The sequence below is a fragment of the Chiloscyllium plagiosum genome, unplaced genomic scaffold (assembly GCF_037043375.1).
Source record: "Chiloscyllium plagiosum isolate Xiang-an unplaced genomic scaffold, Cpla_swu_hap1 HiC_scaffold_13, whole genome shotgun sequence".
NCBI classification, from domain to species: domain Eukaryota; kingdom Metazoa; phylum Chordata; class Chondrichthyes; order Orectolobiformes; family Hemiscylliidae; genus Chiloscyllium; species Chiloscyllium plagiosum.
The window spans coordinates 15975901-15998982 of NW_028270151.1; positions in this window are offsets into that span (position 1 = coordinate 15975901).

The following is a 23082-nucleotide window of genomic DNA, read 5'->3' on the forward strand; positions in this document are numbered from 1 at the left end:
CTGGATGACAGGATGGTAGTATGAGGCAAGGTTAAGTAAAATGGATCTTTGTTCTCAAGAAGGAGAGATGCAAAACTCTTCCAAGGCTTGACAGATTACATGCTTCGGCTGGAGAGTCAAGAACTACACATTGTCTCAGAACACGATCCATCTGAGGTGAAGTGGGAAGGTGGGTAGTGATGCTGTGGTTCTGTTTGCCGAGCTGGAAGTTTTTGTTGCAAACGTTTCGTCCCCTGTCTAGGTAACATCCTCAGTGCTTGGGAGCCTCCTGTGAAGCGCTTCTGTGGTGTTTCCTCCGGCATTTATAGTGGCCTGTCCCTGCTGCTTCCGGTTGTCAGTTTCAGCTGTTCAGTGGCCGTTATATTGGGTCCAGGTCTATGTGTTTGTTGATGGAGTTTGTGGATGAGTGCCATGCTTCTAGGAATTCCCTGGCTGTTCTTTGTTTCGCTTGCCCTATAATGGTAGTGTTGTCCCAGTCAAATTCATGTTGCTTGTCGTCTGCGTGTGTGGCTACTAAGGATAGCTGGTCGTGTCGTTTCGTGGCTAGTTGATGTTCGTGGATGCGGATCGTTAGCTGTCTTCCTGTTTGTCCTATATAGTGTTTTGTGCAGTCCTTGCATGGGATTTTGTACACTACATTAGTTTTGCTCATTCTGGGTATCGGGTCCTTTGCTCTGGTGAGTTGTTGTCTGAGAGTGGCTGTTGGTTTGTGTGCTGTTATAAGTCCTAGTGGTCGCAGAGACATACATACATACATACAGAGGCTACCATACATCAAGAACATCTCTGAAATGACAGCCAAGCACTGCTGCCTCATAACGCCAGGGACCCGGGTTCAATTCACCACCTTGGGTGACTGTCTGTGTGGAGTTTGCACGTTCTCCCAGTGTCTGCGTGGGTTTCATCCGGGTGCTCAGGTTTCCTCCCACAGTCCAAAGATGTGCAGGTCAGGTGAATTGGCCATGCTAAATTGCCAGTCGTGTTAAGTGGATTAGTGAGGGGAATGGGTCTGGGTGGATTGCTCTTCGGAGGGTTGGTGCAGACTTGTTGGGCCGAAGGGCCTGTTTCCACACTGTAAGGAAACTAATCTCTCATATACTCGAGTTTATTTTTCTCTCTACCTTCTCTGTACAGTCGGTTCTGCTCAAACGCACATTTCTTCAATGTGAATTGGCTATAACAGGATTGAAGAATTTAGACCATTATTTATAGGATGCAAACGTTCCTTTGCAGTATTGGCGGTAATGCGATTCCAGTCCCATTGGCTTAAATGGTGCTGCTATTGTGCAATTTTCTTATAATGAAGGGTCGCACAAGTACGGAACTATCGTGTTATATCAGAGCAGACCGTAGTTGTGACACTGTCTTCTGCAATCTGTTCGATTACCCGGATGCACTTATCTAAGGTATGGCGTGTCTGGTTAGCATGCAAAACAATACTTTTCACTGTATCTCAGTACATGTGACAATAATAAATCAAATCAAATGTGGATTTTCAGCTGATTAAAAATATTCCAACCTGGGATTGAGAGGTTTTTGGATGCATCAACAATGTGGGGCGAAGGCAGAAAGTGGGAGGGTCCATTACAGTACGAGGGCAATGCTTGTCACAATATTCTTGAATAGTGGAGCTAAGTTTGAGGGGCAATATGATCTACTCCTGCTCCTATATTTTATGCTTTTAAGTCCTTGTGGCAGGTATAAATTCAATAGGAAGCTAGATAAGCACATCGGGGAGAAAGGAATAAAATGATATGTTCATGAAGTAAAATTAATTGGTGACTGTGGTAGAACAGGAGCAATGGCATGATGCAGTTGGGCTCAATGGCCTCTTTCAGTGCTGAAGATACATTGTTTAACTTTGTGGACTGAGTCAAGGAGCTTTTTGAAGTGATTCCATTTCATGAAAGTTTCTTAGGCTTAAGGTTAAAATTGTCCTTGTGGGGTTGTGGCCCGTCCAGATGCAAGTAGGAAAGCCTTGACCTCCTCATGTACTGGGTCTTCTACTTCCAGCCGTAATCAGAATTAGGCCATTCAACCCATTGAGGCTGTTCCTCCATTCAGTAATCCACAACTCTACTTATGCTCTTTCATTCCCTCCCCCATTAAAAATCTGTCTATCTCGATACTTAAGGACCTGCTATACCACTCAAAAAGAAGAAAGTGAGCACTGCAGATGCTGGAGATCAGAGTCGAGAGTGTGGTGCTGGAAAAGCACAGCCGGTCAGGCAGCATCCGAGGAGCTGGAGACTCGGCGTTTCGGGCATTAGCCCTTCATCAGCTTATTGCCCTGCAGCCTCTGATGAAGGGCTAATGCCTGAAACATTGATTCTCCTGTTCCTGGGATGTTGCCTCACCTGCTGTTCTTTTCCAGCACCACACATCCCATTCAAAACATGCTCCTCCCTTCTATCGCTCCCTTTCTGATGTGGGGAAGGTCTGCCAGATGATGAGCAAGCACTTTACACTGAGATGCACTTATGACCCAGGTCTTTGAGGGACTGGAACTCAAATGGATGGTATCAGATGGGTTTGAAAGCCCAACTCACTTTCATCCCTTATCTATCTCTTCCGTAAGAATCTGGTTCAAAGTATAATGTTGACCTTTGTAGAAGTAAAGTGATCTTTGCTCTGCGGCTGGTATTCCTGAAATGTTTTTTGCACCAGCGTGGAAATTCTCCACATTTCTTTTCTTTTGCTAGTAGCAATCACTCACTGTCACCTCAAAATGTGTCAGCAAACATTCATTGACCAGATTTTTATGTGACTGCCTTTTCTCTATCTGTCCAAGTGGGAGGGTCCAATACTGTACGATGGTGAATGCAGAACTGACAGGACAATCTGAGAAATCTGTGCTCAATTTTACTCAAGTACTTTAAAGAGAGAGGGAGGGCTACCCATAACAAATAGCTACCAGTGGAGGGTGCTTCAGTCACACTGATTGACATCTCGCCAAATGATTAATACTTCGACCTTTCTAATCCTTTAAGAATCAGCCAGCTAAGGAGAAACAATTTAGATTACATTTTAGATCACGGCGAAGCAGTTTGAGATGTTCAAGATTTAAAGATGCTCTTTGAGAAATTGAATCCTGTTGTTTTTCAACTCGATGGCTAATAATACACATTTATTATTAATGAACCGTGCTGTCAGCTTGGAACCACTCACAACAGCGGCTCAAGGAAAATATAATTGAATGAAATCTGAGACCGGTCTTTGGCTTCTCAACTGCATTTTTTCACTGTTTGTGGATGTGGGTCAAAGGTTCAACTTCTAAAAATCAAAACCACATGAAGTTTTGTAAAAAGAAAAAAAACCGAAAGATGCAACATTGTGTTTTGTGATGCAGTGTTTGCTTCTGTAGGTATTTTATATTTATAGGTGTAAAAGGAAATAAGTGGTTATATAGCGCATTGAATCCAGGCCCCAGGATGTGATGGAAAGGGCTATAGTGACGCGTGGAATGCAGCAGTGCACCACCACAGTTGAGAGCTTTCCTCTTGCAGTTTTTGGCTGAGCAGCGATTCAGTTTCCAGCATCAGCCCAACAGTTGGCCCCTGCTGATCTTGGCACGTTGAGCAAAGCCGCCTTGTGACAGTGCTTGGGCTGTCTGCTGTGGATTAGATAACAGGCCTCTCACATCTGGGGTCAGAACAGCATGAGTTCAAGACCCACTCCAGAGAAGAGCGTACAGCACCTCTTTAGTGTAGTGCCGAGGGAGTGCTGCACTGGCAGAATTACTGCTGTTTGAATGAAAGGTTTGGATGAGACTCCGTGTCCCATCCTTAAGGATAACAGAATCCCTGTAGTGAGGAAACAGGCCATTTGGCCATGCAAATCCTTCAACAATCATCCCACCCAATCCCTGTAACCCTGTGTTTCCCATGGCTAATCCAACTACCCTGCACATCCCTGGACACTATGGGCAATTTAACATGGCCAATCCACCCTAACCTGCACATCTTTGGACTGTGGGAGGAAACCCCTGCAGATAGGAGGAGAATGTGCAATCTCCACAAAGTCAGTAGCCTGAGGCTGGTATTGGACCTGGGTCCCTGGCGCTGTGAGGCAGCAGTACTAACCACTGAGACACCGTCCTGTCCACTGCCACCATGGCACCCAAGGGGAGTGGTGGCCTAGTGATATTATTATGAGACTATTAATCTAGAGACTTAGGTAATGGTCTGGTGACCTGGGTTCAAGTCCCGCCATGGTGGATGGTGGAATTTGAATTCAATTAAAAAGAATTCTGGAGTTAACAGTCTAACGGTGATCATGAAACTGTTGCAAATTGGTGGAAAAACCAATCTGGCTCACTAATGTCCTTTAGGGAAGCAAACTATTGTACTCACCCCATCTGGTCAGCATGTGACTCCAGACCCCAGCAATGTGGTTGACTCTGGGCAATTAGGGATGGGGAATAAATTCTGCCTAGCTAGCGATGTCCAGGTTGTGTGAATGAATAAGAAAAAAGTCAAACATCATTAAAACTATAAGGAGTGATTGGACAAACTTGGTTTGTTTTTGCTGGAGCATCAGAGGCTGAGGGGTGACCTGATAGAAGTATGTAAAATTCTGAGATGAGGGAGGATAGACAGAGGCTTTTTTTCCAGGGTGGAAATGCCAAATACTATGGGGCATAGGCTTAAGGTGAGAAGGGGAAATGTTTAAGGAAATAGTGCAAGGAAGTTTATTTTAATGCAGAAGGTGGCAGGTATCTGGAATGCACTGCCAGGGAAGGTGGTAGAAGGAGACATGACAGCAACACTTCAGATGCATTTAGACAGATGCATGAGCAGGGAACAGAGGGATACAGACCATGTGCAGATGGATGGGATTAGGTTAGAATGACATCATGGTCGGCACAGACATGGTGGGCCAAAGGGCCTCATCTTGTGATGTACTGCTTAATGTTCTTAAGTTGGCTTTCGGCCTACCACATTCCCTGGCACAATCTCAAACAAGAGGAGGGAATTCTCCCTGGTGCTCTAGCTGATATTCAAAAGAAAAAGTAAAGTTACCTGATAGTCATTCTCTCTCACCAGAGAGACTAGTGGAGGTTTGACCCGAGGGTCACCATGTCTCGGCTGAGGGGAGAGGTTGAGAAGGAGAGTCTATCATGGTAAACTCAGCCAGTGCAGGAATTGAACTCATGCTGCTGGTGTAACTCTGCATTGTAAGCCAGCTAACTGAGTTAACTGATCCCCAATATGTAGTCCTTAACTAATATCACTGAAAGTGATTGTTATTGCTTGTGTGCATGTGGGAGGTTTCTGTGCACAAATGGAGCTGTTATATTTCCGGCATTGCAATACTTTGAAGGCACTTACTTGGCTGTAGAGAACTTTAGAATGTCCTTGGGCTGTGAAAGGTGCTAAATGAATGCAGGACTCTGTCTTCACTCTAACTACAGTTTAACTCCTGGATAGAGGGAAGATTTTCATTGCAGCAAGATTGGAAAGTGGAAGTTGTGACTTCCCAGAATGTGGTAGACAGACAGTGACAGATTGCCTTGGTGGCTGAATGGAACAAATGAGTGAAAGGGAAGATGAGATTAAAACAGTGCCAGGAAAGGAGCAAGTTACCCCCAGCCGCAGAAATGTCACAAGTGAAATTCCGTCTGCTTTTAAATCATATTTTCCTGCTGAAAGAAAATAAGAACTAGGGGCAGGAGTAGGCCATCTGGCCCCTTGAAAGTTGTGTTTGTGTTTACTGCTTTGGCTCTTCCAGTATTTTTCCTCCTTTGCTGTATTCCTGGCAATGTTGATGTGTTTGTGTTGACAGTTCTCTGGTGCTTCATCCAGGCCGTGTGTAGGAGCATTGCTGGTGAGGGATGGAGAACTGGTCTGTTCTGGGAATCTCCATCTGACATCTGGCACAACTGAATACAAAAACAAGCTATTATTTGAGTGGAGAGACTTTAGGATATTATGGATGGAAGGCATCTGGGTGTCCTTACCGAAATGCAGAAGATAGGACCAGGAGCTTGCCCTGCCATTTAATATGGTTGTTTTTGATCATACAACTCTACTTTGTTCCCGCTTTCTCCCTATATCCTTCGCTCACTTCAACCCTAAGAACTATATCTATCTCCTTTTTGGAAACTTTCAATGTTTTGGCCTCACTTGCTTTCTGCAGCAGTGAATTCCATAGACTCACTACTCTCTGCAATGTCTTCTTATCTAAGCCCTTTGTGGCCTATCCTATACATAGACTGGTTCTGGACTCTACACATCCACCAATGTCATTTATTGTATCCGTTGCTCCCGATGCGGTCACCTCTACATTGCGGAGACTGGATGCCTCCTAGTACAGCGCTTCAGGGAACAACTCCAGGATACCCGCACCAATCAACGTCACCACCCTGTGGCCGAAGATTTTAACTCCCCCTCCCACTCTGCCGAGGATATGCAGGCCCTGGGCCTCCTCCACCGCCACTGCCTCACCGCCCGACGCCTGGAGGAAGAATGCCTCATCTTCCGCCTCGGAACACTTCAACCCCAGGGCATCAATGTGGCCTTCACCAGTTTCCTCATTTCCCCTCCCCCACCTTACTCCAGTTCCAACCTTCCAGCTCAGCAGCACCCTCATGACCTGTCCTACCTGCCAACCTTCCTTCCCACCTATCTGCTCCACCCTTCTCTCTGACCTATCACCTTCATCCCCACCTCCATCCACCTATTGTACTCTTGGCTACCTTTTCCCCAGCTCCACCCCAGTCCCATTTACCTCCCCACCCCGAGGCTCCCAGCCTCATTTCTGATGAAGGGCTTTTGCCCGAAACGTCGATTTCCTTGCTCCTCGGATGCTGCCTGACCTGCTGTGCTTTTCCAGCACCACTCTAATCTAGCCTCTGATCTCCAGCATCTGCAGTCCTCACTTTTGCCTACTTTCTCCAATCATTGAGTTTACCCTTTCCTTCCAGTGTTTACCCTGTCCAATGCTGTTAGAATACCATATGTCTAATCATAGCCTAACACACATGACAATACTATGGCTTTAAGGGGTGTATTTTGTCCAGTTTTTTTTGAAGAGAGGTTTTGAAGATAGAGGTACCGAGCAATCTATGCAGAGCCACTAGAGTAAACAATTTGTGAGTCTTTGGAGTTTTTTAAAAGTTGGAACAACAGAAGGAGCCTGAATGGGGTCAAGCTCTCGCAGAATCAGGAGTTTTAGTTTTGGTTTTTCATTAGCAGTTGCTGCTGAGGTCTTCAGAAAGTAGAAGCTGTTTTTTTTCTTGTCTCTCTTGGTTACAGCCAAAAACCAGGGACTCTCTGCCTGCTACAGGAGTTGCATGTGAAACAATCTGTTTTTCTGAATATGCCATCTGTCAAAGGATGTGTTTATGGGATGTTGCTATATTGGAACAGTTACTGTTCAGTAGTTAAATAATTTGTTATTCTGTTAAGTTTTCCAATAGAGTCAGCTAAGCCAATTCTTTCTTTTTTTTTCTTTTGTTGTATTTTAACTATAGCGCATGAATAAAATTTATTTTGCTTCAACTCTGGTAGCTTGACCAATTGAATTACATCTGAAATGAAACACCTGGCACTTGCTCCTTCGATAAGAAGTTAGGGTCTAGACTACCCTCTGAACATATTTTGAGGGGGTCTGGTCTGGTCTGGTCCATAACACACATGCATCACAAAATGTTCAGCATGAAGGTACAGCAAGGAATTAAATAATAAACGGGTTACTGACCTTTATTGAAAGAGGGATATAAGAACTGACCATGTTGCTGTGTATCTGGAGTCACATGTAGATCAGGCAAGGTAAGGATGCCAGCTCCCCTTCTTAAAGGATGTTAGTAAACTAGACGGGCTTTGCCAACAATTGATAGTGGTTTTATGGTCATCATTAAACTCTTATTCCCAGGTAGTTTTTATTGAATTCGAATTGACCATCTGCCACAACAAGGCCATTTTCAGACATCTGCATCTTACAAAATGAAGTGTAAGGAGAGAAAATCTCGTTTCAACTATGCAGTGTCCATCTCTGCAGGCAGCAAGCTTGGAGATATTCCAGAAATGCACAACTGATTGGGTGCAATACTGGCTTTTGGCACATTTATGAATCTGTAAGTGGAGCTAATGTTTCACTGTAATCCCAATCTATGAGTGTACCAACACAATAAGGTGGGGCATTGCTTGAAGAGAAATAGCAAGGAACATTGCTGGAGCCAAGTATATTAGAAACCTGTACCAAGACCATTTGGTCCATCATGGGCTATGCTGGCACTCTGGGCATACAAGAGAGCTCTGTCTCTAACTGTGCTCTCATTGTGTCCCTGAATGTTTGCTGCTGATTTGAATTGAGATGAGAAACCTCTCCTGGCAACAGTAACACAAATCATGTCAATAAGATTAAGATCTGCTTGAAAAAAAGACGAGCACAATGTCCCAAGAGAAAGCTGATTAACTTGATATTTGATTGTGCTGGGCAGATCATTCTCTTTAACTGGGTGCTCCCAACGACGGGATAACTTTTCATTGAAAATTCACAGTACAATTTCCATTTAGACAGATGAGCTGGATTATCTGTTCTCCTTGCTGTAGATATCCCACAGGAAACTGAAGAGTTTCCAATCCAAAAGCATCATCCAGAATGGAAACTCTTGGAAATTTGTTTCCTGTTGATGAGTTTCAGGTGGTTTCAATGGGCAGTAATCCTGTGTTCTGACAGTCTATCAGGGGAAATCAGAGGAATGGAGATTTTTTCAAAATATTTCATCTCAGTGGACCAATCATGCTGAATAAATTGGAGCTTTGCAAATATTTTAGGTGCAGAAGTTTGATGATGACTGCTTATGCTACAACTGTGCCAGAAAAATATCCAAGACATTTGAAACTTGCAAGGGCTAAAATATTTCCAGATGTTGTTGCATGATGCTGGAAGAAAATTGTTCTGTGATGTTATGGAATTATATGTTATGGAATCAGAGAAAGATCATTTTCCAAATTATTCAATAACTTACAGAGCCATAGAGATGCACAGTATAGAAATAGACCCTTTGGTCCAACTCATCCATGCCGACCAGATATCCTAAATTAATCTAGTCCCATTTGCCAACACTTGGCCCACATCCCTCTAAACCCTTCCTATTGATTTACCCATCTAGATACCTTTTAAACATTTTATTTGTACCAGCCTCCACCACTTCCTCTGGCAACTCATTCCTACACACACCACCCTCTGCATGAAAAAGTTGCTTCTTAAGTCCCTTTAAAATCTGTCCCCCTTCACCTTAAGCCTATGCCCTTTAGTTATATAACATTTCAAGTTATTGGTGAAAGAAGTCAGAGGGGAGATGTGGATAATTTATTTCACACACTTGTTCTTTACCTGGTGTCGTCAATAGTATAGAGGGCTACTGCAGGCTGCAGCGCGACATAGACAGGATGCAGAGCTAGGCTGAGAAATGGCAGATGGAGTTCAACCTGGATAAATATGAAGTGATGCATTTTGGAAGGTTGAACTTGAATGCTGAACATAGGATTAAAGACAGGATTCTTCGAAGTGTGGAGGAACAGAGGGATTTTGGTGTGCAAGTACATAGATCCTTCAAAATTGCCACCCAAGTGGATAGGGTTGTTAAGAAAGCATATGGTGTTTTGGCTTTTATTAACAGGGGGATTGAGTTTAAGAGCCGTGAGGTTTGCTGCAGCTCTACAAGTCCCTGGTGAGACTTGGAATATTGTGTCCAGTTCTGGTCACCCTACTATAGGAAAGATACAGAGGCTTTGGAGAGGGTGCAAAGAAGGTTTACCAGGATGCTGCCTGGACTGGAGGGCTTGTCTTATGAAGAGAGGTTGAATAAGCTTGGTCTTTTCTTTATGGAGAGAAGGAGGAAGAGAGGAGACCTGATCGAGGTGTACAAAATAATGAGAGGAATAGATAGAGTCAATAACCAGAGACTTTTCCCCAGGGCAGGATTGACTGGTACGAGGAATAATAGTTTGAAGACATTAGGAGGAAGGTATAAAGGGGACGTCAGAGATAGGTTCTTTATGCAGAGAGTTGTGAATGTATGAAATGCGTTGCCAGCTGTGATAGTGGAAGCAGAATCATTGGGAACATTTAAGCGACTGTTGGACATGCATACCGATAACAGTGAGTTGAGGGGTGCATAGGTTAAGTTACTATATTTTACATTAGGATTAAACCTTGGCACAACATCGTGGGCCAATGGGCCTGTTCTGTGCTGTACTCTTCTATGTTCTATGTTCTAAACTGTTTGAAAAGATGGTGGAATCATATCCAATAATTGATTTCAAATGAGAAATAAAAAAATACATGGACGGTGATAGGCCATGTTCTGGAAAACTGGGATTAATAAGATTGGTTCTTTCAAAAAGCTGTAAATGGCACAATGGACTGAATGGACTCCTTCTTCGCTCTATCAGTTTGATTGGCTTGTAAACCCTGACAAATTTAGCTGTGACTGTCTTCCAAGACCAGGTTAAAAATCACACAGCACAAGGCTATAGTCCAACAGGTTTATTTGGAAGCACTAGCTTTCGGAGTGTTGCTCCTTCATCAGGTGGTTGTGGTGTATTAGATTATAAGACACAGAATTTATAGCAATAATTTCAGTAGCATCACACTGTAAACCTTTGCTATAAATTCTGTGTCTTACAATCTTATACTCCACAGTCACCTGATGGAGCAGTGCTCCGAAAGCTAGTGCTTCCAAATAAACCTGTTGGACTAGAACCTGATGTTGTGTGATTTTTTTTAACTTTGTACACCCGAGTCCAACACCGGCACCTCCAAATCATTCCAAGACCAGGACAGAGTTCAATTTCTATCTAATCACAAGCTTGCTTGTGAGAGTTTCCATCAATCCAAGGCAGTTAGTCATTCAATGTTGGCAACAAGAAATTCAGCAGACTCGGAGAATTTTTCAACTTCTATCTTTTATTTTAAAGACTGTTGGCCAATAAAAGTCTCTTTTCTTTTGACTTTTTCAACACCTTTACAGAGTTTTTGTTGTCCTTTTGTGTTGCGTGGGTCTGTCTGTTTGGGGTTAAAAGAGGATATGGCTCTTATTTCAGATCATAGTTTATATGCCATTTGTTTATAGAAAATATTTTATACTAAATTAAAAATTTTAAGTTCATTAAAAAAAATCAATCTCTTTAATTCTGGATAGCAGTGTCAAAAGAGAAACAATCAGCTATTTTGGGTTGACTCAAAACATTGAAAGTCATGGTATGAGTTGTGGAGTAGTATGGGGTTTGATTCCCAGCATATTACTTGCATAATAATCAGAATTATACAGATAATTACAATAATCATAGATTAATCTGAGAGATGAAAAGCTTGTCTCATGAGGAGAGATTGGGTATGCATAGCTGATACTCAGAGTTTAGAAGATTGAAACATAGTTTATTTGATTTGACTTGATTTATATTTTCACATGTACGAAGATACAGTGAAAAATATTACTTTGCATCTAATCAAATAAATCATACCTTACATAAATACATCATGATAATAGAATGGAATGCAGATGTAGTGTTACAGTTACGGAGAAGGTGCAGAGAAAGATCAACTCTAATATATGAAAGGTCCATTCATAATCCTGATAACAGCCGGGAAGAAGCTGTTCTGAAATTTGTTGGTAAATGCTTTCAAACTTTTGGATATTCTGCCTGATGGAAGAGGGTGGAAGAGAGTATAACTAAGGTGGGAAAGGTCTCTGATTATGTTGGCTGCATTCCCGAGGCAGCGGGAAGTATAGACGGAGCCAATGGATGGATGGCTGGTTTGTGTGATGGACTGGGCTGCAGTCAGAATTCTCTGTAATTACTTCTGTGTTGGGCAGTGCAGTTGCCATACCAAGCTGAGATGCACCTGGATAGGATGCTTTCTGTGGTACAACTATCAAGATTGGTAAGAGTCATTGTGTTTATTCCTTAGTTAATTTCCTTAGCCTTCTGAGGAACTAGTGACATTGGTGTGCTTTCATGACTGTAGCTGTCGTTGATGTGGATTAATGATATTAACTCTTAGGAACTTGAAGCTCTCGACCATCTCTACCTCAGCCCCTTTGATACAGACAGGAGCATGTCCTTTACTCCCTGAAGTTGATGACCAGCTCCTTCGTTTTGCTGACCTACTGTGGCGGACGATGCTTCGAGCAAAGGTGAAACAGGTTGGGACTCACTGGAGTTTTGAAAAATGGGAGATGATCTCATTAAAACATAGAGGATTGTTAAGTGGCCTATCAGGACAAATGCTGAGAGGATGTTTCCTTCATGGAAGAGTTTGGAATCAGAAGGCATAGTCTCAGAACAAGGCAGCACCAATTTAAAACTGAAATGAGAAGAAATTTATTCTCAGAAGGTTGTGAGCCATTGGAACTCCTTGCTACGGAGAGCTGAGGGGTCAGAGGTCTTTGGTATATTTAAGGCGAAGATAGATAGATTCTTGATCAGGAGGATTATGGGAAAATGCTGGAAAGTGGCCGTGAGGAATGTCAGATCAGCCATGATCCTTTTGAATGATGAAGCATGCTTGAGGGGCCAAATGGCCTACCCCTGTTCCTATTTCTTATGGTCTTATGATTTAGTGTCTAAATTAATTTGAGTAATATAAGACACTAAAGGAGATTGGCAAAGTGAATGTAGATAGGGTGTGGGGAAATCTACAATGTGTGTTCGTAGATTTAGGCGAGAGGGTGACAGATTTCATAGAGTCCCTTCAGTACAGTTAGAGGCCATTCGGTCCATCCAGTCTGCTCCAAAGCTCTAAAGAGCATCCTGTCCCCATATTTACCGCGAGGGCAATTTTGCATGGCCAATCCACTTAAACTGCACATCTCCAGATCGTGGGAAGAAAGTGGAGCAAACCCCACACTGACACGGGTAGAACATGCAAACTCCACACAGACAGTTACCCAAGGCTTGAAGCAAGCCCACGTCCATGGCTCCATGTGGCAGCAGTGCTAACCACTGAGCCACCATGCCATCCAGTATTAACAACAAAGATATGAAGAGATTACTCCTAGATTGGATTAGATTAGGTTACTTACAGTATGGAAACAGGCCCTTCGGCCCAACAAGTCCACACCGACCCTCCGAAGATCAACCCACCTAGACCCATTCCCCTACATTTACTCATTCACCTAACACTACGGGCAATTTAGCAAGGCCAATTCACCTAGCTTGCATGTCTTTGGACTGTGGGAGGAAACCCACGCAGACACGGGAAGAATGTACAAACTCCACACAGATAGTTGCCTGAGGCAGGAATTGAACCCGGGTCTCTGCTGAATCTGTGGATTCCACTACCCCAGAATGTAGAATCATAGAATCCCTACAGTGTGGAAAGAGGCCATTCAGCCCATCGAGTCCACACTGACCCTCCAAAAATCATGCTACCTAGACCCACACCCCCCACGCTAACCCTGTAATCCTGCATTTCCCATGGCTAATCCTCCTAACCTGAACATCTCTGGACACTATGGATGATTCAGTATGGCGAATCCACCTATCCTGCACATCTTTGAACTGCAGGAGGAAACTGAAGCATCCAGAGTAAAACCACACAGACATAGAGAGAACATGCAAACTCCACACAGACAGTCACCTGAGGCTGTACTCACACCTGGGTCCCAGACGCTGTGAGGCAGCAGTGCTAACTACTCAGCCACTGTGTCACCCACAGCATGTGGTAGATGTTGGAACACTGATTAAATTTAAGGAAGATTTAGACAGATTTTCAGTTAGTACAGGTAGACAACTCTTTATCCGAAATCCCAAAACCTGAAAAGCTCTGAAATCCAAAGGTTTTATCATAAACTTTTTTTTCTCATTAACAAAGTTGTTTGGCGTGCAAACAGTGAGCCGAGCTTCACACCCACTCGATGTGTGTCACTCAGATGTGACATCTGGGGGCGTGGCCCAGCACTGGCAGGTCTCAATTCTGTTTCAGGGCCCGTTTGCTGTTTGGTAAGAATTTTAAAAATTTCACCATAAAACTGTCACTCTGAAATTCGAAAAATTCTGAATTCCAAAAACCAGCTGGTCCCCAGCATTTCGGATAAAGAATTGTACGCCTGTAATGGGTTGAAGGGTTATGGAGAGTGGGCAGAGAAGTGGAATTGAGGCCAAGATGCGATCAGGCATGAGTAGGCTTGAGGGGCTGAATTACCTATTCATGCTCCCAGTTCTTATGTTCTTATAACAATAATCATCTTGTACTCTATTTCTGTGAAATGCATTGATCACCATACTCTTCCTATGGGTAGATTGTGTTTCTACAGATAGATTTTCCCTTCTAATCCAGTGGGACCGTGTCCGATAAATCTTCTGTTAAAGGAGATGTCTATTTTCATTTGTGGGTCAGTAGGGAAGCTGACTAACCTCCACTGATGTGACAATGCACACTGGAAAGAATGGAGAGAGCAGCAGAGAATGTAACAACCAGGATAATTTTAAGCTTTCAAATGCAGTTTATGAAGACAGTCTGACAGAATATGACTGTGGAGGATTGGACGTAGAGTATTTGGATGGAATCACTTGAATTATGATTCAAAGGCAAGAGACCATGAGGAAAACATTTGAAAAACATGAAACAAGAGGATTGAGAGGAATAGATATTTCCTGACAGTACAATGGGGGGAAGAATTGACCTGTGAAATGAAACAAGTCTGTTTCTGTAGGCTATTATTCCCACTTTTCTTGGTCCATTGGGTTTACTGCAGATATCAATAACACAAGACGTTTCTAACAATGGAATATACCCAATGTTTTTTATTAAAGCAATGTACACTACAAAACTCTGCAAAAGTCTTCCCCACACAATGCTTACAATCACAAGTGAACCCATTCACCTGGACTTGTCTGAAGATCAGGACAGAACAGATGATTATCCCATTCTGTTCCAACTTCTAGCCATTGGTCAGATGACCTCCTGTTCCTGAACTGGCTAATAATACTCTGAGGCAAGTGTTTTTGTACCCTTTCCATACTCAGAAGCTGTGTATCCACACTGTCCAGTCTCCAGCAAATGATCTGTTTTACCACTGGCAAACATCACAAATATGTCATGTTTCCTACATCAGTTTGATGTGGTTATGAACTTTGCAGATGACGCCAAAATTGGAGGCGTAGTGGACGGTGAAAAAGATTAAGTACAATGGGACCTTGATCAGATCCTCCCACTTTCTCCAAACAACTTTTCTTTCCAATCCTCCCACTTTCTCCAAACAAAAGGAGTAGCCATGGGCACCCGCATGGGCCCCAGCTATGCCTGCCTCTTCGTAGGGTATGTGGAACAATCCATCTTCCGCAACTACACTGGCCCCACCTCCCATCTTATCCTTCGCTACATTGATGACTGTATCGGCGCTACCTCGTGCTCCCACGAGGAGGTTGAACAGTTCATCCACTACACTAACACCTTCCACCCCGACCTCAAATTCACCTGGACAGTCTCGGACTCCTCCCTCCCCTTCCTAGACCTTTCTGTTTCTATCTCAGGCGACCGTATCAACACGGACATCTACTACAAACCAACCGACTCCCACAGCTACCTGGACTACACCTCCTCCCATCCTGCCCCCTGTAAAAACGCCATCCCATTCTCCCAATTCCTTCGTCTCCACCGCATCTGCTCCCAGGAGGACCAGTTCAAAATACGTACAACACAGTTGGCCTCCTTCTTCAAGGACCGCAATTTCCCCCCCGACGTGGTCGACGGTGCCCTCCACCGCATCTCCTCCACTTCCCGCTCCTCCGCCCTTGAGCCCCGCCCCTCCAACCGCCACCAGGACAGAACCCCACTGATCCTCACCTACCACCCCATCAATCTCCATGTACAGCGCATCATCCGCCGTCACTTCCGCCACCTCCAAACAGATCCCAGCACCAAGGATATATTTCCCTCCCCTCCCCTATCAGCTTTCCGTGGAGACCACTCCCTCCGCGACTCCCTTGTCAGATCCACACCCCCCACCGACCCAACCTCCACTCCCGGCACCTTCCCTTGCAACCGCAGGAGGTGCAACACTTGCGCCCACACCTCCCCCCTCACTTCTCTCCAAGGCCCCAAAGGAAACTTCCATATCCGCCACAGATTCACCTGCACCTCCACCCACATCATCTACTGCATCCGCTGCAGCCGGTGTGGCCTCCTCTATATTGGGGAGACAGGCCGCCTACTTGCGGAGCGATTCAGAGAGCACCTCTGGGCCACCCGGACGAACCAACCCAACCACCCTGTAGCACAGCATTTCAACTCCCCCTCCCACTCCACCGAGGATATGCAGGTCATTGGACTCATCCACCGCCAAACCACAACAACGCGACGGTCGGAGGAGGAGCATCTTATCTTCCGACTGGGAACCCTCCAACCACAGGGGATGAACTTGGACTTCACCAGTTTCTTCATCCCCCCTCCCCCTACCTTGTCTCAGCCGAATCCCTCCAGCCCGGCACCGCCTTCCTGACCTGCAGTCTTCTTCTTGACCTCTCCGCCTCCATCCTACTCCGACCTATCACCCTCACCTTGACCTCTTTCCACCTTTCACATTTCCAACGCCCCTCCTCCAAGTCCCTCCTCCCTACCTTTTATCTTCTCCTGCTGAACACTCTCTGCTCATTCCTGAAGAAGGGCCTGTGCCCGAAACGTCGAATCTCCTGTTCCCTGGATGCTGCCTGACCTGCTGTGCTGTTCCAGCAATAAAGTTTCAACTTTGATCTCCAGCATCTGCAGACCTCACTTTCTCCTTGATCAGATGAGCCAATGGACCAAGTAGTGACAGTTGGAGTTTAACTTAGATAAATGTGAGGTATTGTATTTTGATATGGCAAACCAGGGCAGGACTGATACAGTTAATGATACGGCCCAAGAGAGTGTTGCTGAACAAAAAGACCTTGGAGTGCAGGTTCATAGTTCGTCGAAAGTGGAGTCACATGTATGTAGGACAGTGAAGAAGGCGTTTGGCACCTTTGCCCTTATTGGTCAGTGCATTGAGTATAGGAGTTGGGAGGTCATGTTACAGCCATATTGGATACTGGTTAGGCCACTTTTGGAATGCTGCATTCAATTATGGTCTCCCTGCTATAGGAAACACGTTGTTAAACTTGAAAGGATGCAGAAAGTATTTACAAGGATGTTGCTGGAACTGGCAGGTTTGAGATATTGAGAGGGGCTGAATAGACTGGGGATATTTTTCCCGGACCATTTTGGAGCTAAGAGGTGACCTTACAGAAGTTTATGAAATCATGAGCGACGTGGATAGGGTGAATAGCCAAGGTCTTTTTCCCAGGGTAGGGGAGTCCAAAACTAGAGGGCATCGACTTAAGGTGAGAGGGGAAAGATTCAAAAGGGAGCTAAGGGGCAACGTTTTAGCACAGAGGGTGGTGTGTGGATGGAATAAGCTGCCAGAGGAAGTGGTGGAGGCTGGTACAATTCCAAAATTTAAAAGGTATTTGGATGGGTATATGAATAGGAAGAATTTAGAGAGATATGACCAAATGCTGGCAAATGGGACTAGATTAATTTAAGATATCTGGTCAGCATGGATGAGTTGGACAGAGGGGTTGTTTCCATGCTGCGCATCTGTATGACTGTATGATCAATTATCCCAATAAGACTTGCTTATGTCTCCATGGAAAGAGGCATATTTCCTTCTAAAAATGAACTTTCCCTCAACTTGAACTTGCACTCTGTTCGCCACTTTTATGTCATCCAATTAACAACATAATACTTATGCAGATAATTCCTCAGAAATCTCAAATTTAGCTGATAACTAGTCCATATTATCATAGCTGATCACAGTACTTGATTTAAACAAGGCTTGCTTTTCTAGAATTTCCTTGGAAATTCAGCACATTACAACTGAGGTACAGCTTTCAATATAAACACATGCACATTCCTTTAGCAAAACACAGAAACATATTACAACCAATGATCTTTCTAATCATTAGGTCATCACCAAGCTTCATGTTTTCTTCATTTCATTTAATTTTATTTAACATCATTTTCACTAACCCCACAAATTTTAGCTTAATATCTAGAGTGCAATAATATAAATCTGATATGAAGGTTATTTTCCTCTTGTTTTTAGAAAGATATCATGGATAAGCAATGAAGGAAGTGAAGCATTCCAATTAGGGAGGACTGTGATCAGGTTTTAGGCTTTGTGAATTCATCTTGTATAATCTCATTGTTGTGTGTACTAGAAGAAGGTACATTCCAATTCAAAATTTCACATGTTATGATAAAGTTTGGTCATCCTGTGTCAAATCATGCAGAGGCAGTAACGCAGGGTAGTGTTTCCAATTTCACACTTCTGACTTCGAACAGCATAGACCAGAAGTGTATATTGGAAAGTTGCATGGGTATTGTTCCCATATACCATCCAAGGTTGTAATGGCTGCAGAATCAATGGTTAGACATTAACTATATTCAGTTTCCTGATACTCGTCTGCACAAATTTTGTGCCAAGTTTGTGAAAGTGCTAAACGTATACAAGTTCATTGCAGAATTATCGTAAAGAATCATTTAAACACCACAGAGTTAAAGAAAGAAAGACATGTATTTACATAGCACCTTCCACACTGATCCACTGCAGTAACTTGCCAAGGCACCTCTGATAGCTTCCACCAAGCCTGACAACCACCTAGAAGAACAATGGGGAGAGGCACATGAGAGCATTTCCACCTACCTGTTTGTTTGCATTCCAGGCACATACACACCTTTGAACTACATCTTTGAACTACATTGCCATTACTTCACTTTCGCTCTCTTCAAACGCTGAACCAAACATCTCCCCCCACCTACCCCCCCCGGCAATGTCAATATGCCTAGGCAAATAGAGTCATAAAGTCATAGAGATGTACAGCACAGAAACAGACCCTTTGGTCTAACTTGCCCATGCCTACCAGATATCCGAACCTAATCTACTCCCATTTGCCAGCACTTTCCCCATATTCCTCTAAACCCTTCCTATTCATATACCCTCTTAAATGTTGCAATTGTACCAGCCTCCACCACTTCCTCTGGCAGCTCATTCCAAAAATACACCACCCTCTGTGTGAAAAAGTTGCTCCTTAACTCCCTTTTAAATTTTCCCCCCTCAACCTAAACCTATGCCCTCTAGTTTTAGACTCCCCCACCCAGGGAAAAGTCCTTGTCTATTTATCCTATCCATGCCCCTCATGATTTTAAAAACCTCTATAAGGTCACCCCTCAATCTCCAATGCTTCGAGAAAAACAGCTATAGGGAAACAACCTTTCCCTATAGCTCAAATCCTCCAACCTTGGCAACGTCCTTGTAAATCTTTTCTGAACCCTTTCAAGCTTCACAACATCCTATCATAGGAAGGAGACCAGAGTTGCTTGCAATATTCCAAAAGTGGCCTAACCAATGTACTGTACAGCTGCAACATGATCTCCCAACTCCTGTACTCAATGCTCTGACCAATAAAGGAAAACATACTGAACGTCTTCTTCACTATGCTACCTACATTGACTCTACTTTCAAGGAACTATGAAACTGCCTTCTGAGGTCTCTTTGTTCAACAACACTCCCCAGGACCACTCTTGTCTAAATGTGTTAGGGTCTGAAAGGTTTAAGATTAGGAGCGCCTTAAGCATTGTCCATTATGCTGATGTTATAACGACATAGTGGGATAACAGCTTAGGATCTGAAAGGATAAGATCTACCATCTGGGTCTCAACATGTTTGCTGACACTGGCTTTGATGTCTTCAAATGCCTGCCCATCAGGAGCTCTGATGGCGAGAAGCCAAGGCTTAGTTACTTGGTTCTGGAGGTGAGTAAGGCTAAGTCCCAGTCAACTTCTTTGGTCAGCAGCATTGTGATAATTTCAACTTCAGCCTCTCCATTTGCTTGATGGAAATCGCGTGACACTGAAATCCATGGATTTCACAAACAACTCTTTAACGAAAATTACTGTTACATCATGGGGTAAAACTGCACCCCCCGCCCCCTCCACCTAACTTATACCAGCAACACAGAAAAGATTCACCCTGTGGTGTAATCGGTTAAAATTCAAGAGATCAAGAACTATCCCAAAAGTCATGATTCAAAGTAAAAATTAACTATTTTTTTAATGCCTAACAGAGAATAATTAACTAACAGCTATTTACAATTCCTTTCTCTAACCTATCTTTTAGTTGCCCTTCTACAATACTGGTCCAATTAAAAATTCCAATTACAATTTACCAAAAAAGAATCACATTTCAAAACCAGTCAGCTTGCCGAATGTGCTCTGTATTTTCCTCTTCTTTTCTCCTTCTTAGGGATTCTGTTTCACAGATCTTTGATCGATAAAGGTACTTTGAAGAGAGCAGATATTTCTGCCAGCAGTCTCTCTCTAGTTGTTGGTGCTTGGCAGTTCTCTTTGCCGCTCTGGCTAACTGTTCCAAAATATCCGATATTTATACCCTAAAGCATTGGATTGTTCATTGGTTTTAATATTGTCAAAATACTAAATTCAAACATGATTGGAGTTTGGTATCCGGTGGCATAACTTAAACTGATTGGCTGAATTGAATTTGTTTTTGTATCCAGGCAACCCAGCTACTGCTAATGGTTCAATCAAATGTTACATTTTAAATTTTCCAGTACTTTGTGTGCTTCTCTAAGTTTTTCCACTCTCTTAAATACACAATACTCCAACATCTTCAAAACAGTACATTTCCTGGGAATACATCATCTGAAATTTCATGGGAGGGGAGAACACTTTTTCCCACTGCATCTGTAATTGTGGCATTGACACCTATTTAGAATTGTTGTCCATAGCCATAAGGTCAACCTTCCCTTAAAGATCTAAGAGGTCCAACTCCAACCGTTTTTAAGGGTAGTCGGAGAAAATAGAAGGCAAGAATGATTTAATCAACATTTAATTGTGAATTGTATGAGGAATTGAAGTCCACAATTGAATTGCCCAACATCACAAGATTGCTGGGCTCTGATTCTGCACTTAGTGATACCCAAGGTGACTCTTGTGAGTCTTCTGAAGGGCATGGTCTCTGGTATTTAGTATAAAATGGTGATCACTGAAGATTGTAGATCATCTATCAGGGCCAAGTATTGTTGCTGTTCATAATGTTTTCATATAATTTTTATCAATCAGAGTGTGGTCAGGCCCTCCATCTAAGAAAAACACACAAACCTGGATACATTTAACACCTGATAACTGAACCAATTTGATGTGTTTTATTTTCATTGGCAGGCACACAGGAGTTGGTATCAGAGAAAAACACTTCCATCTTGTAGACAAGTGACAAGTTATAGTCTTTAACAGAAAGGATTATTGCCCCACACAAAGTATCTGATGTAATTTGTGCTTTCTGTGGAACATAAATGGCTATACAGTTGTTGTCTATCAAATAAAGCCTGAATCATTGCATCGTTAAGAGCATTTTGACAATCTCCTTAGAGTTCAAGAGGGTGACTGAGGGTTTATGGTTTGCTTCCACCTGATATCATAGCACCATCAAATAGTTGGAGAATTTGTCATAGGCAGTTAAAGATTCGTTTTCAATTGTTAAGTATGATTGCTCCATTTCCTTCAAACACAAAGACACAAAGTTTCCTTAAGTCATGATGAATTTGAATAAGGACTGCTCCAAGGGTATTGGAAGAGGCATCTGCTGTGAAATCATTGGGTAATTTGAGGTTGTAATAAGCCTGAATTTCTAAGGATCAATTGTCCTTTAAATCTCATGGAAGGTTCTATCTGGTTGAACACCCTAGTAACAATATTGAGTTTTATTGAGGGTGGCATGGTGTCTCAGCAGTTAGCGCTGCAGCATCACAGTGCCAGGGACCTGGGTTCGATTCCAGCCTCGGGTGACTGTCTGTGTGGAGTTTGCGCATTCTGCGTGTGTTTCCTCCAGGTGCTCTGATTTCTTCTCACAATCCAAAGATTTGCAAGCCAGGTGACTTGGCCATGCTAAATTGCCTATATGTTAGGTGCATTAGTCAGAGGGAGTTGGGTTTGGGTGGGTTGCTTTTCGGTGGGTCGGTGTGGACTTGTTGGGCCGAAGTGCGTGTTTCCACATTGTATGGAATCTAATCTTATGTAAGAAACCTCTTAAAGCGTCACTGATGCAGACGAGATAAGAGATTAATTCACCCACTTAGGTGACCATACTGAGAAATCTCTGAATGTCTAAGCCAATCTTGGGATATGAGACGTTCGTTGCCTTCTTCAGGTCATCGTTTCTTTTAGATGAGATGTGCATAGAATTCAATAGATATTTGCACAAACTCACATTTAACATTGCATTTGAGACCAGGCTTGCACCAAAAACTTGAAATCTTCCCTGACTCAGTTTTTGTGGTCTCTTCCATTGGCCTATAGATTGTCAAGACCCACTGGGGAGTGCACTGCACTATTCCTCGAGTCATGACAATGTGATTATTAAATGAAACTATCATGAATTCCAATTTGCTTCTGACTGATTGCTATCCAGGGTAAAGGGAAATTAAACAAGCTATTTTTTTCTGTAAAGATTATTAAAACTAAATTAAATTAAAATGTATTGTAATACACTTAACATTAATAAGAACAGTAAAAGAAAATCATTCCCAATTTATGTCACTCAAACTTCACCCCTTTTAGAATTTCCACACATATAAACATACAGGTATGCAAACAAAAACAGACAAAATTTGTATATTATGAATGGAGGGAGATATATAGACAGAGGAACACAGAGGAACTTTGTATCACCAGTCCAAAATCACAGACATAGATGAGTTGGTTTAACAGTACTTTTCATTTTTTCAATGATGTCTCAATATTATTCACACAGTGATGATAGTTTACTGGCTGCTTACTTTAGTTCACTGGCTACTTGGTTGCACTTAATTAGTTTGGGTTTTAGAATTATTTTGATCATTGTGTTTCCAAATGTACTTTCTTCTGCTGCATTGAAAGAAAATGGAGGAAAAATTAACCCAGCTAACTTTGGAGGTCTCCTTGTTTCACTCTCGTTCACTCCCCTCACAGAACGTGTCAAACTGCAACTTCTTCAATCAGAGAATTGATGTTATGCTGAGCTCTCCTGAACCCACAACTAATGGTGACAATTAA